Source organism: Carassius carassius, chromosome 3, assembly GCF_963082965.1.
Source record: "Carassius carassius chromosome 3, fCarCar2.1, whole genome shotgun sequence".
NCBI lineage: Eukaryota > Metazoa > Chordata > Actinopteri > Cypriniformes > Cyprinidae > Carassius > Carassius carassius.
The window spans coordinates 21,688,996-21,705,168 of NC_081757.1; the positions used below are offsets into that span (position 1 = coordinate 21,688,996).

Sequence of the window (16,173 nt, forward strand, 5' to 3'; positions counted from 1 at the left end):
GATGTTGCATCAGCCTGCGCTCGATAGGCTGTGCAGTTGCCGCAGAACAAGCCAATGAGCGAACGAGCCGTCTCGCCTATGGCTGTGTACTGCTGCAAATGCGCTTTACAAAAATACAAAATTAAGGATAATTTTTTGCTTCAGTATTTCGTGAAAAGAGACTTTTCCCATAGCGTCTTAGCTAAGACGCAGTACTCGTTCGCTCTTCTAGAGAGAACCGAGGTTACGTTTAGTAACCGAGTACGTTCTTTGACATAAATACAGTTTACCAAAGGTAACGGGGGAGTAATCGGTTTCTCATCTACTGTAAAGTTTTCGCTGTTCACCGCTTATCACACGCAGCTGTTTCCTCCAGCGACAATCTAGACCTTAACACATACTTTAATTACACTTATTTAAATATACTTAATCTAATTGTACGTACTTTATACATACACTACTGTGCAAAAGTCTTAGTCTTAGGCAGTCTGTTGTCAGACTGCTTGTGCACTGAACAATCTCACTAGATTATTATTAAAATTTATGGCAAAATGAATGTTTGGAAATGTAAACTGATATTTCCTACTGACATACTACAGCAAAATATATAAATAACTTGCTTAAAACCCTTTTTTGGGGTGAAAATACTAATGTGCCTAAGACTACTTTACAAACGACTTTGTTGCTGCTTTATAAAGAATAACCATCCAGTCATTCACAGAACTGATTAAAGACAGGGACAGACAGCACTCATTTTAACTAAATATCAGAGTGATTGACAGAGATACAGTAGAAACATTATGTGTGGTTTTGTATTAAATAATGACCCAGATCATGAAATACATTTATTAGCCTTAGAGTAAGGGAAGCTTTGGAAATGAAAGCCTCCAAGGAGCTTGTGAATGCTATGGATTTATTTTAAATATTTTTAATGTTCTTTAAGGTTATCCTTTTTTATAGAAGTATCGGTTCAGGCACCATTTAGGCACCGGTACCATTTTAAAAGTATCGAAATGGCACCGGTATCGAATAAAACCCAATTGATACCCAACCCTAAGTATGACGGTTTAATTTTTGAAAGCCAATGCACTCATACACTCTAAGTTCAGACTGTTTGATGCCTAATTGAAAATTGGTGCTTAATATATTTTCTTTTTCATTGCAGCAAATAATAATTCTAATTTTTCATCTGTAATATTCCATCGGATGTAAAGGCATAAATAATCCTAATCCTCTGTGATTAATGAAATCAGTAATGCAGTCCAGTACTGCTCATCTCTTTCTGTCAATGTCTGATCAGATCTGTTAACAGAGGGTTTGTATGCTTCTCGAGGCAAGTTACTTTTATATCAGTGTGGTGAAACTAAAATGAAGGGTATCTTTCATTTGCCTATTGGATGTGCACTGCTTAGCTGGAGTTATCTTAAAAAGAGATGGCTTTGTCCCTGCTACTTAAAAGCTGATGGGAATTATGCTAATTTGCTAGGAAATGTGAATTTTCAGTACCTGAGGTATTGACCCTGGGTCAATTCTATTAAAATGTAAATTGCTCCAAAGTTAAATGTGTCTGAAATAGTGCTCCAGTTGATGGGGTTCCCCTGAATTTCACTCCTCGCAAAAAAAGCTGAATCTACTGGTGTCAGGTTCCATTATTCACAGAGTTTGTGCCAGTGCCTTCAATTTTGTAATCAAGCTATGTGTGTCTGCAATGACGTTGAATTTGATATATGCATTTGGAGAACAATAGCTTTAGTCTTTTGCATTTTGCTTTGATTGTTTTCCTGGCATGCTTAGCTGCCTTTGCACCCCAGTAAATCTACATTTTGCTGCTCTTAGCATTGTAAATGGAACAGAAAACCATTAGGGTTACAGAGACTAAATGAAGCACATTTTGATTTTGGTGAGTCAGCTCAACCTTGGCATACTAAATAGCCCAAAGTAAGCCTCTAGCAGGTCAGTAGTCTATAGTAGCATCATCAAGAAGCCATGCTGACTTTGAAGTGTGCTCATCACTTCCATCCAGGGATACTTGAATTACATCTAAAGATGAGATAAGGATCAGATCTATGCTGATTCAAGTGTTCTTTAACATCTGTCTTTGCTTTCTACGATCAGGCTCCATATATGGACGCCTTAAGCTATACTTACTGCACCAGGAGGATGAGCCCCTTTGGGAGAAACTTAACCGCTACTATAGCGCAGGTGAGAATTTATGTCCTGGATGTAATTTACTTTTTCATATAGGTTTAAGAATTGAGGCCGATCTGAGCGTTTTATGAAATGGTTGGCTCAGAATAGTTGGAGAACATCTTTTGAGCACTCTATTATGGAATTTAAATGAGGCATTTAACCTCATTCGGTCTTGTTGCGGTTTAATCTAGATGCACCACCTTTTTACACATTTTAATTACAAATACAAAATTATAAAGCAATGCATTTAAGGTGTCAAGCTGTATACAAATTGCAAAGTTACTCTTCTTTTCTCTAATATAGTTGATCTGTGTATTAAGTGCACTGGTGTTTACTCATATTTAAAAATAATTTAATTATTGCAAGATGTTTACTAATTTAATTAGAGGATTCAGAAACTCTCCAAACCATTACATTTGATTATAATACCCAACAAACGTGTTGAGTCCAAGCACTAAAAGATTCATTTGGAGCTAGTATGGTTTCTCATTGCTGAGCTCCTCTGTGCATTTTTCTCTTAATCAATACTCATCTCTTTTCCTGCCTACCCTCTTTCTCCCTCTCCTCTCACCTAATCTCACTTTCAATTTCAGTCTTCAACATGACAATAAATACTGCTATAAAAGCTGAAACAGCTAATGGAAGATTAAGAGTTTTCTTGATAGTTCTATTAATTCTTAAAGATGAAGAAATATCGGCCACTTGTTAATGGTTTTTTTGGGGGGGGTTATTTAGCTGAGTTTATATGTATGTGTTATTTGTAAACACTGATTTAGAATTATCTCCAACTTGTAGATTGCTGGTTTGTTGATGATGTCATAATGATTGGTCATTCCCAAAGGTAAGGGGGATCCTGTTAGTGTCACTGGCAGGCAGACTGATATTTGTGCTGATGCATTGCAAAAAAAGAAAATAAAATTATTTTAAAATATTATATTTATATTATAATATTGTTAATATCGTTAGTCTAAAAACAGCTTATATTGAAGCCTGTCTATCAAAACGACTGTACCACTCTATGATGTAAAAGTGTGGCTAAACACCTCCTCTGCAGAAGATCATCAACGCCTGCTTCTACGTCACTGCCTGTTTAGCCCCATCCGCTGATTAACGCATGTAGTGTTTGCAAGAGAGATACGCAGAAACCAAATCGTAAAGATGCTCTGGACATATCAAGATGCAGTGCAGTGCCGAGATGTGGAAAAAACAGTGGAATAAAGTTTGCTATGCTACTACTGTAGAAATGTAGCAAATTGGTATGTAGGTACTTGGTTACAGTATAATGGTGGTCATTATGCCTCGGTGAGAAAATTATTCATGCAATTTGAAAGATGTAGTCATACAATGTACTTTGTGCCAAAGCAATAGAAAATGATTTAAAGGGCCTACAAAAACTGCACTTGTGTTCACTGTAAACAGTTTGAGAAAAGCATTAGGAAATGGATCCTAGAGATTTCATTCTTAAATGTGTCTTGTTTTTAAAGATATTTTTACAGGACAAGAGAGAATATGACCCCACCAGATCTGTGCCCTATTTACATTTATATGCATGCAAACTGTGAAGAGTGGAACATGGAGCTGTCTGTCTAATTCTTATTGCAAAAAATGCAGGACATAAACAGCTCAGATTGACCTTATGGTTCAATACAAAGGACACAGACTCCAGCTGCTTGTTTGAAAATATTATAGGAAAGTGGTGTGCATGGTGTGTCTGTTTTGTCTAGCACGCCTGATTCAACCTCTCAGCTCATTAGCAGAATACTCTGTGAACTTGTTTCATCCTCCACAAAAACGAAGGAAAATCCTTGTTTCTTGAGCACTGCATACATGAAATCTATGTTTTCAATCTCTTTCCACCATCCGGACTTCAACCTGTTCCTAAAGCTCATTTAAAATCCCCAGACAGCCAACCCTGAGATGAGAGCTCTGCGGGGTGATAGAGAGAGAGAGAGAGGAAGTGAGAGAGAACAAAGAGAAAAGAGTGACAGAGAGGATGCTTCTCATTTCAATGATCCTTTTGAATGAGTCATGGTTGAAGCAGACAAATGTACAGCGTTAGCACAGGGTAATCCCGTTTTGAAAGCGAATCCCCATGTCATTCCCTACGAGACGAATTCTACAATAATAAATAAATGTGGTAAGTTTCATAATTCGGATTGTAATGGTTTTGGTAGACTCTTCATCTGAGCTGAAATGCGTCTCAGCTTACTATAAGTACTGTATATGAATGCAGCACATTACATGCAAAATGGAAGGTATGTTATTCAGAACTTTTTGTAGAAGGTTATTGCCATTTTTATCTCGGGTCTTTCTCATTTTTCAATTTTTCTCACTCTCTTTCTGGGTTTTCCTATTTATGTGGTAATGACATCATGCTTCAGTGCTTCTCATTTCCTCTTCTTCTCCTCTCCGGCCTGTTTGTTGTGAATGCAGTGCTGCTATCTTTCCCCTGCCTCCACAAGATTAAGGTTGTAGAAAACAAGCTTTAACTTTTAATGGGCAAAAGAGTCTTTTTCTTTCTTTCTTTCTTTCTTTCTTCTTGGTGTATAAAAATGGCTTCTTAGTGGAAACCTTGTGTTTGTGTGTGCAGTTTTAAGGGTTGATTTAGAGGTGCATTATGCTGATAGATGATGAGAGAGATGCCGTCTTCAAAGAACTTGCATCTAGAGTGCTATGATGCATTCCATCCCTCATGCTAAAGATGCATGTGAATAAAATGTCATTTCGCTTCTTTTCTTAAGACACTTAATGCACAGGTGATCCTCCGGATGCCATGGCCAATTGTGAAATGACTGCAAATGAGATTTTCTTGATTAGTAATTTAAGGTTTTCACAGGAGCAAATGGGCAGTAATACCAGATTAATTGATCTCTCAACTGATCCTCCCTGAAACATTCTGGAAGACTCCCAACTGCAGTCTTCCTTTCAGTCCTTCTGGCATCAACCGCAGTTACACAGTACAAGGCCTAATCAGATGAAGATGTATTTATCACCCTTTCTGGATTGCCGGATTCTTCCGATGGGAGCCGGAGTAATCCTGGCTGCAGAGTATATTAATATTCTGACTAATTCCCCCCAGTGTCTCCTTACCCCCCAGCCCTGCACTGTCTCTTTGAATTGAAGCAAACTCTACATAACAAATGATGGCTCTGAATGAATGTCCCCTTCATTTGTGCTGCTGTAATGTGCTCCCATTTATTGATTGAAAGCTCTCCTGTCCCCATGTTGAGAGAAATCGGGAGTAAGATGTTACTTTAGTTCTAGACTCAATGTGAACATGCATTAATTCCTCTCACTCACTCACAAAAAAAAAATAAAACAACTCACAATATGACGCACACCTGCAATAAATAAGTAAAATTAAATTTCCTTCAGCCTGAGGATTTTGGTGTGGAAGATTAAATAGAACTTTTTATATTAAAACCCAGATTTAAAAAGTAACACGAACGTTACGTAATGCATTACTTTCATAAAAAAGTAACTACAGTCGTAGTTTTGATAATTACATAAATATTAGTTTTCAAAAAGTTTGCTGCTAAACTGCTTTTAGATCTTTGTTTCAGTTGTTTCTGTGATGTACTGAAATATAATTACAAGCACTTCATACGTTTCAAAGGCTTTTATCGACAATTACATGACATTTATGCAAAGAGTCAGTATTTGCAGTGTTGGCCCTTCTTTTTCAGGACCTCTGCAATTCGACTGGGCATGCTCTCAATCAACTTCTGGGCCAAATCCTGACTGATAGCAACCCATTCTTTCATAATCACTTCTTGGAGTTTGTCAGAAGTAGTGGGTTTTTGTTTGTCCACCCGCCTCTTGAGGATTGACCACAAGTTCTCAATGGGATTAAGATCTGGGGAGTTTCAAGGCCATGGACCCAAAATTTCAACATTCTGGTCCCCGAGCCACTTAGTTATCACTTTTGCCTTATGGCACGGTGCTCCATCGTGCTGGAAAATGCATTGTTCTTCACCAAACTGTTGTTGGATTGTTGGAAGAAGTTGCTGTTGCAGGGTGTTTTGGTACCATTCTTTATTCATGGCTGTGTTTTTGGGCAGAATTGTGAGTGAGCCCACTCCCTTGGATGAGAAGCAACCCCACACATGAATGGTGTCAGGATGCTTTACTGTTGGCATGACACAGGACTGATGGTAGCGCTCACCTTTTCTTCTCCGGACAAGCCTTTTTCCAGATGCCCCAAACAATCGGAAAGGGGCTTCATCAGAGAATATGACTTTGCCCCAGTCCTCAGCAGTCCATTCACTATACTTTCTGCAGAAGATCAATCTGTCCCTGATGTTTTTTTTGGAGAGAAGTGGCTTCTTTGCTGCCCTTTTTGACACCAGGCCATCTTCCAAAAGTCTTCGCCTCACTGTGTGCGCAGATGCGCTCACACCTGCCTGCTGCCATTCCTGAGCAAGCTCTGCACTGGTGGCACTCCGATCCCGCAGCTGAATCCTCTTTAGGACCACTTTCCACTTTCTTGGATGCCCTGAAGCCTTCTTTACAAGAATTGAACCTCTTTCCTTGAAGTTCTTGATGATCCTATTCCTACAGTTATTTTAAATTAAAGTAATATTTCATAAGGATGTTTTTTTTTACTGTATTTTTCAACAAATTAAAGCAGCCTTGGTAAGTGTAAAAGACCCCAATCCCCCCCCCCCCCACACACACACACAAATTAAATAATCCATTAAAGGGTAGCGTAAGTATTCACTCTTTTGATAGATTTGTATCAGTGACAGCTTTAATCACATTGAGGTAAGCATGTTTACACACTGATCAGGAGCAATTTGGCCCATTGATCCAGGTACATTTGTTCCACTGCTCAAAATAGTGGACTGCTGTTTTACACTGCAGTTTCCAAAGCTCAGTTGAAAGACAAAATTAGGCTGAACTTAATGTCCAGGGATGTACTGGACACTGGATAGCTTAAATGTTATATGTTCAAACTCTGTAAGGGGGAAATGACAAACTCCCACCTTTATGACTTTGAACAAGATATTGGAGCTAAAGCCCAGGTTCCTCTTGGGGGATTGTTCAAAGTCACTTTGAGTCCAAGATGTTATGACCAAACATTGCCCTGCGCGCTCTTTAACTTGGCTGTTGAAGAACATTTATCTTGTTCTTTAGCTGCTTCAGTGATTTGGCTTTGTGTTCTGAATAATTTTCCTACCTAAAAATGAACTTTCTCCCAAGTGGTTCACTTGCAGTATTTCCTTGTGTTTTGCATTGTCTTTCCTTCTTTCATTTGAAGGCAGATTTCCCTCCAAAAACAAGAATAAGATCTGTCATCATTTATTCAGCCTCATGTCATTCCAAACCTCGGTGTCTTCTGTTGAACACAAAATAAGATGCTTTGAAGAAAGCATATTGTGACAAAGACAAAAAATCTTCATAAAAACACAATAAAAGTCATTTTTGTTCAGACGGAAGGTTTTGATGCATGACCTTTTCTAGGCAGTGTCTGATTGGTTTGGTATTGCACCTTCCCTTCGTAATAACTGAACCAACACTGGTTGGGACAACCAAATACTTGAATATTTTTTTTAGGTTTATTTTCCTTTGTCATTTTCTTACTCTGTCTCTAACAGACATGGTTGTTTGTCATTCATAATAATAATTAACAGTTGAACTGAGAATGTCATTTAAATTCCAATTCAGTCCTGAATTGATTTGAGGTAGCACACAGGATGCAGAATTTTTATGTAATTTTTAACTTGAAAAGCAAGGTTGAAATGTTTTAGGGGGAAAAAAAAAACATTGACATATAAAGATTTATTGACCTTGTATATTTTTTACAATTTCACAATATCTTCATTGAATTTCAGTATCCTGTAAAAACGGAATTATAGACATTCTCAAAACATATCTATCCTATGCACAAACACACACACCTTCTAAAGCAGGTCACCAGCACTCTGGGGGCCCGAGTCAAGGTTACAAATTTATAGGAGGGCACCCAAGAAAGAGACTTTCTATTGAACTCCTAAGACAAAGTGTTATTTTTTTCCCTTCTCACTCCTCCTGGAGAGGTTTGTTCCTCTAGAGAATGAATTGCGAGGATAAAAATAGAGAGCAGGCGTTTATCAGAGACAGATGTAGTCATCAGTCTTCACCTCTACATATTAGCATTGTCAGAGGAGTTTAATTAAGATGATTCCAATCTGACAGCAAGGCCTGAACCCATTACTTACTCTCTATTTGTCTCTGTAAGAGTATATGTGTGGTGTTTGCACGTGCATGCTCTACATGACCTTTCTCACTATGTGTTAAAGGTTTGTCTCATTTGCATGTTCGCTTTTTTATGACTGTGATAGTTTCAACACTTGACTTAGATGGTAATGGCATGCTGCAGATTCTTTGCCATTTAAAATATGCATTTACAACATAATGAAGTGTTTTCCAGGAACTCATGCAGAATGTTTGCTGTACAGGCACACTGACGATGACGGGCCGCACTCATGAACTGGAGCACTCTGCCATCAAGTGCATGCGGGGGATTCTGTACTGCTACATGCGGCAGTCTGATAAGGTGGGTCACAGCATCACACCATAGGACAGAACGCAGCAGTGCTGCATGCATCAATTTAGCCTTTTGAAAACTCGAGCAGCCTGCTGAAGATCGCTTTATTCACCCCTGATGAGCGGTTACATACTACAAAACAACCTTACTGTTCTCTCGATCAATTTTTGGTACTGTTCTTGTAAGGTTAAGGTTACGCTTATACAGCAGCTTGCAGGTCAAACGTCCTTGTGCAGAGTTAGCACAAGTTTGGCAAGATTGCATAGTTTGCATTTAACACTGTATGTAATTTTGTTTTCTGTTGTGACCCCTAAACTTGTTAACATTGGTTGATTGACTATCTTTGCCATGCATTTCTTTATGTAGATTTCCACTGTACCTGTTTCTGCATCCCATACTTTTCACATTTTCTCCAGTTCGCCACATTTTCAGGCAACACTGGGTTTTCTGTTCTGTTCTGGGGTTTATAGTAAATCTCAGAAAGAGCTCTACACATGGCATGAGGCTTTTTTATGTCCCCACTCACTGTTTCATGGCTTAACAGTAAGGATTTTATTTTTTTCTGCAGGCCGGGCAGGACAGTATTTTTGTATTTACTAGAAATAATTTTTATGTTTTTCATTTAAAAATTCAAAATTTCATAATTTAATCAACCTTTTTAATCTGACTTTTGTCTGTCTTTGAAAAACTAATTATGAAACCTGAGAGATTTTCTAAAAAAAAAAAAAAAAAATGTACACGAACAAAAATTTGATCAAAGAAAATGCAAGAGTGCAAGCATGTTTGAGGTTCTCTATGTATATATGTTAATAATAGTGCTGTCAAACAATTAATCGCGATTAATCACATCCAAAATATCCGTTTTTGTTTACATAATACATGTTTTTTACATAATGTGTGTGTGTGCAGTGTATATTTATGATGTATATACAAATACACACACATACATAATATATTTGTAATATATTTACATATATTTACCTGTATATATTTGTTATCTAAAAATATATTTAATATATAATAAACATATTTTTCTATATACAGTGCCGTGAAAAGGTTTTTGTCCCCTTCCTGTTTTTTTAATGTTTTGCATATTTGTCATACTTAAAAGATTTAGATCATCAAACAATTTTTTATATTAAACAAAGATAATGCAAGTAAATACAAAATGCAGTTTTTAAATGATGATTTCATTTATTAAGGGAGAAAGCGGTCCGAACCTACTTGGCCCTACGTGAAAGATTAATTTCCCCTTCCTGTTAAATCATGAAAGAAAGAATGAATGAATGAATGAATGAATGATACATTTATATATTGCTTTATTGTGTGCTGCTGTACACCCAAAGCGCTTTACAATCATGTGGGGGGTGTCTCCTCAACCCCCACCAGTGTGCATTATTAACCTGGATGATGCAACGGCAGCCACAGGACAATGGTGCCAGTGCTCTCACCACACACCAGCTACAGGTGGAGTAGAGAGACAGAGTCATAGAGCCAATCAGGTGGAGGGGGATTATTAGCAGGCCATGATTGACAAAGGCCAGTGGTGGCAATTTGGCCACTGTGATTGTGATATGTGATATATTTTAGAAAGCTGAGATATATTTCACTGGCCACACCAAAGACTATAGAATACTCAAGACGTGTCACTCATATAGTTTTGAATGGGGAAAAATTGAAAGCTCAATGTGGCTGCTCAATCGCAGGAAGCACCCCCTTCTAAATGAAAAAGCCAATATCTAATTGGTAAAGTCAGCGCTTCACTGCAGCTGCCGTTAGAAGTCCCGGTTGCTATAGAAACAGTCAGCATTCTGAGATGTGCGCTTAGGACTGTGCATGCGCACTGGCCGATCTTAGCCTTAAAATACTTTTTATAACGATATTTGAGCAAAAGAAACAACATTTATAACACAGTTGTTGTTAGATTTATTTGGTGATTTCAAATATAAAATTTAACAGTAAGCTTAATGAACAGGTTTGGAGAATTTGGAGTCTCTCCATTCAAAGAGAAAGGAGTTGCACTCCTTTTCAAATATTGCTACCAAGGGACATCACTTGTCTTAAAGAGACTTTGGCCACACCCAGGAATCACCTGTTGAATCAAGAAATCACTTAAATAGTACCTGTCTGACAAAATGAAGCATGCTTAAAGAGCAACACATCATGCCGTAATATAAAGAAATTCAAGAAAAGATGAGAAACAAAATAATTGACATGTATCAGTCAGCAAAGGGTCATAAAGCCATTTCTAAGGCTTTGGGACTCTAATCTACGGTTATCCACAAATAACAGTGATGAACCTTCTCAGGAGTGAACGGGCTACCAAAATTACTCCAAGAGCGCAATGACGACTCATCCAGGAGGTCATAAAAGAATCCAGGCTCATCTCACATTTGCCCAAAAATATCTTGATTATCCCCAAGAATTTTGGGCAAATATTCTGTGGACATTTTGGAAGGTATGTGTCCCGTTACATCTGGCATAAAACCAACACAATATTTCATAAAAAGAACATCATACCAACAGTCAAACATGGTGGTGGTAGAGTGATGGTCTGGTATTGCTTTACAGCTTCAGGACCTGGATGACTTGCCATAATTTATGGAACCATGAATTTTGCACTCTATCAGAAAATCCTGAAGGAGAATGTCTCGCCATAAGTTTGTGGCCTCAAGCTCAAGCGCACTTGGGTTATGCAGCAGGACAATGATCCCAAACACACAAGCAAGTCCAGATCTGAATTGCTCAAAAACAAAATTAAGGTTATGGAGTGGCTAAATCAAAGTCCGGACTTAATTCAGATTGAGATTCTGTGGCATGACCCTAAACAGTCCATTCATGCTTGAAAACCCTCCAATGTGGCTGAATAAAAAAATTCTGCAAAGAATAGTGGCCAAAATTCCTCTTCAGGGATGTGAAAGACTCATTGCCAGTTATTGCAAACGCTCTATTGAAGATGTTGCTGCAAAGGGTGGCCAACAAATTATTAGATTTAGGGGGCAATTACTTTTTCACGTAGTGCTATGCAGGTTTAAAATAGCTTTTTCCCCTTAAAAAATGAAATCATTTTGCATTTACTCGTTATCTTTGTGTTATATTAAAATTTGTTTGATGATCAGAATCATTCAAGTGTGACAAATATGCAAAAACAAAAACAGGACATTTCACACCCCTGTATACATGCATGTATGTTTTTTTTATACATGTGTATATACATAATATATGCAGTACACACATATATTATGTTAACGAAAACTTTTATTTTGGATGCGATTAATCGTGATTTAATCATTAGAAAGCACTAGTTGATATATGTTTATATGTGATGACAAGTCTAAATTAAATTCATCATATAAAGTGATCGTACAACTTTTCTTAAACCACTCAACTTCTCATTACTGGCATTATATGAATTTTTCTGAACTGGAAAAGTTGTGGTGTAATTGACTTCTAAATTGAGGAACAGAAATCTTTCAGGTTTCATTTCAAATATCTTCATGTGTTTCAAAGATGAACAGAATTCTTATGGGTTTTGAATGACACAGTAGTATGTAATTAATGAAGGAATGTTTCGTTTTGGATGAACTGCTTTCAATTTTTGTTTATAACTGGAAATCAAATAGCTGATCTTGTCTGGTTTTGCTAATTCCACCTGTGATGAGTCTCTGTCCATCCCTCAACTCACACTGGATTGTGGCAGCTATGTCTGTGACACACAGCAGACGGTAAAAAGTTGCTTTTGACTGCAGAAGTGGGAACTTACTCAACAAAGTGGATGGTGTTTGGACATTATTTAAATAGTTTTCTGTGGGGTTGCATTTGAGTGGCTGCCAGTTGAGCCTTTCTGTGGTTTTAATAGTTGGATGTTGCTGCAATCAGGGTTTTGACAACGTTCCCAAGGCGAGCTGCCTGGAGTTGCTGTGGTCATTTGCTTAGTTGTTGCTTCCTGTTTTGGTCCACCAACTAAAACGAAATGTTAATTAATGCACAGGAGCATTTCTATAGTTATGGCAAAAAGTTTTGGCAGTAACATAAATTTTGTGTTTGTTCAAAGTTTGCTGCTTCAGTATTTGTATATTATTTTTCCATGTTTCTAATGGTATACTGAAAAACAATCATAAGCATATAATAGGTTTTATTAGCAAAAAAATACAATGAGTCAGTATTTGCAGTGTTGACCCTTGTTCTTCATAACCTCTGCAATTCGCTCTGGCATGCTGGATAGTAGCATCTGGGCCAAATCCTGACTGATGGTGATCCATTCTTGCCTTATTAGTTCTTAGAGTTGATCACACTTTGTGGGCTTCTGCTTGTCCACCCGCCATTTGAGAACTGACAGGTTCTCTATGGGAATGAGATCCGGGGAGTTGCCTGCACACAGATCCACTTCTTTTTCACTCTTGCTTTGTGACATGGTGCTCCATCTTACTGGAAAATGCACAGATCATCACCAAATTGCTCATGGATCATTGGAAGAAGTCACTCTTGCAGGACGTTTTGATACCATTCTTTATTCATATCAGTGTTTTTGGGCAGAATTAGGAGAGAGCCCACTCCCTTGGTTGAAAAGCAACTCCACACATGGATGGTCTCAGGATGCTTCACTGTTGACACAACACAGGACTCATGGTAGTGTTGACCTTTTCTTCTCTGAACAATCGATTTAACAGATGTCCCAAACGGTTGGAAGGTAGCTTCATTAGAGAAAATAACTTTGAACCAGTCTTCTGGAGTCCAATCCTTGTACTTCCTGCAGGATTTCATCTGTCCTTGACAGTTTTCTTGGAGAGAAGTGGCTTCTTTGCTGCATTTCTTGACACCAGGCCGTTGTCCAAAAGTCTTGGCCCCACTGTGCCTGCAGATGATCTCACACCAACCTGTTGCCATTCCTGAGCAAGCCTTACACTGATGATGACATGATTCTGTAGCTGATTCCTCAGGAGGAGACTGTCCTGGTGCTTGCTGGACACTCGGGGACGTCCTGAAGACCTCTTCCCTGCAGTCGTACCTCTCTCCTTGAAGTTCTTGATTATCAAGTAAATGGTTCTTTTCAGGTTTCTTTGTAGCAATTTCCTTGCATGTGAGGCCATTTTGATGCAAAGTGATGATGGTTGCACGTTTTTCTTTGGAGGTAACCATTGCTTACAAGAACTCAATAGCTGCATTTCCACTGTCAGGCCAGTGCGAGCCATGGCTTAAAACGGGCCAGGCGGGGCTAATAGCCTCAGACCTGTAGCATCGAGGTCAGAATGCGTTTCCACAGTCGAGCCAGAAGCTCCGCTGCGCATCACTAAAACACGCCCTTTACACGCCTCTCAGAAACAACGTCAAAGAGAAGTTATTAGAAATCTAAGAAATAAGTCACTGGAACTAGCGGCCCGTTTTTTTTTGCATGCTTTGTTAAATATTCAATTTCAAGAGCATCTATGTTTTACTATAGAATAAGTGATACATTGATCATAATTAATTAATTTATCAGGACTCAAAATTAATCACACTGAAATAAATTTATTTCTATTTTATTTATTTATTTTTTAACGCTTATGAAAATAGCCTGCTTATTCAGTCTTGTCTGTTTCTGTTTATTTGTAGCCGCAGTAGCCTATGTCACATTAAGAATGAATGGTAATATCTCTATTTTAAGAAAGCTCCCGAACAAAAAAAACATTATTATATTTCTATGACAGGCTACATAGTGCTAAACTCTCAAGACGAGACTTATGACAGATAATATAAGTTACTAAATAAATTCACGATTGTGATAGAGAACAAGAAGCTGATGTCTTATTTCTTCAAACGGTCACATTTAGCATGTTTACTATGGTAATATTAATGTCTACTATCAATCTGTTTCCTATGGAGTCAGGCCGTGAGGTCAAAGACTGTTACTTCCGGTTCTGGCCACGCCCTCAGGTGAAGTCACAGGTCCTTTATTCCCATCTCCTGCTTCAACCCCTAGGTGGTGCCTACTCACATAACATTGGGTGCAATAGTTAATTATTTAACAAACAAAAATAAACCTTATTTTAGCTCCTACATATCCGGCCCCTAAATGTGTCAAACTTAACATTGAACATTTACATACATTTATACAAGGAGCTATTAATAATCTTAGTAATCTAATTACAAAAAGAAAAGAATATATACTTTCCATTCATCTGATCTCTATTGATTATCTTCTTCCAACAGCAAGCACAGCTTTGTGATGGGCCGCTCCATAATGCTGGTCTTTGTCTGCAGTTTGACTGACCGGACCATCCCTTTTGAGTCAGGTTTTGTTTCTAGTATTCTTGCAAGCGGCCATGAGGATCGTGGAGAGGTAGGGTCAACCACCACCACAATATCTCCAACTTTGAGATTTACACCACTTCTGTCTCTCTTGCATTAGTGTTAAATACTCCTGTGCCCATCTCCTCCAGAACAAATCTGCCAAGTATTGCACTTTCCATCAGCGCCTGGTGTATGTGTCAGATTTGGAAAACTCACCTGGAGGTGAAAAGTTCATATATATCTGATAACTCTACACAATAATCTAGAGACAATGTGAATGAACACCACAACAGCTTAAGCAGCAAAATTTGTGTCACAGCCAAAACTTTTGGCCATGTATAGTCTTTCATACAGGCACAGGACCCCCATCAAAAAGTGTACCCATACTGATATTGTAAATTATGATATGTTTTATAGGATATATGGATAAAAACTTTACTTTTAGTATAAGGTTTGTTGCTCCTTCACAAACAGCACATTGCAATAGAGAGCAGTACTGACATATGGACAGTAGTGTATACTAGGTAAATTTAACCTAATTTCAGCGCTGTCTTATAAAGTATCCTGTTATAGTGTGTGAAACTGCTACAAATGACACATTGTGTGTGTGTGTGTGCTCTTGTTTTTGTGACATATCAGGACTCAACTCTGTATAATGACATGGGTATGACACAGGTATTACAAGGAGAGAGTGACTTATGAGAACATGACCCATGTCCCTATTTTTCAAAATGCTTCTAAACCATACAGAATGAGTTTTTTTGAGAAAGTAAAAATGCACAAAGTTTTCTGTTAGGGTTAGGTGTAGGGCCACAGAATATACAGTTTGTACAGTATAAAAACCATTATGCCTATGGGATGTCCCCACTTTTCACAAAAAAAAACGTGTGTGTGTGTTTGTGTGTGTGAACTTGAATGAATCAATCTGATTTGCAAACAATCTTAGAACTTTCTGTAAACTCATTTGACCAATTGAATCAGTAGTGATTCATCTGCTAATACTGATTCTAAACAGCTAATAGAAACCACACAACATAATTGCTGAAATATTGTCAGGGAAAATTATTCTCAGACCCATATATGGTAATCTAAATTTACTGCTAACATTTTATTGTGCAATAAAATACTATAAATAAATATAATAATTAATAATAATCAATCAATAAAAAAAGAATCATAGTTTCCATAAAAAAATACATTTTAAA

At 37.8% G+C, this 16,173-nt stretch overlaps 1 pseudogene; it reads left to right on the top strand.

Moving 5' to 3' along the window:
* Positions 1–8,620: 8,620 nt before the first annotated feature.
* The window catches only part of LOC132112997 (phosphorylase b kinase regulatory subunit beta-like), a 75,105-nt pseudogene continuing 67,552 nt past the window's right edge, over positions 8,621–16,173 (top strand).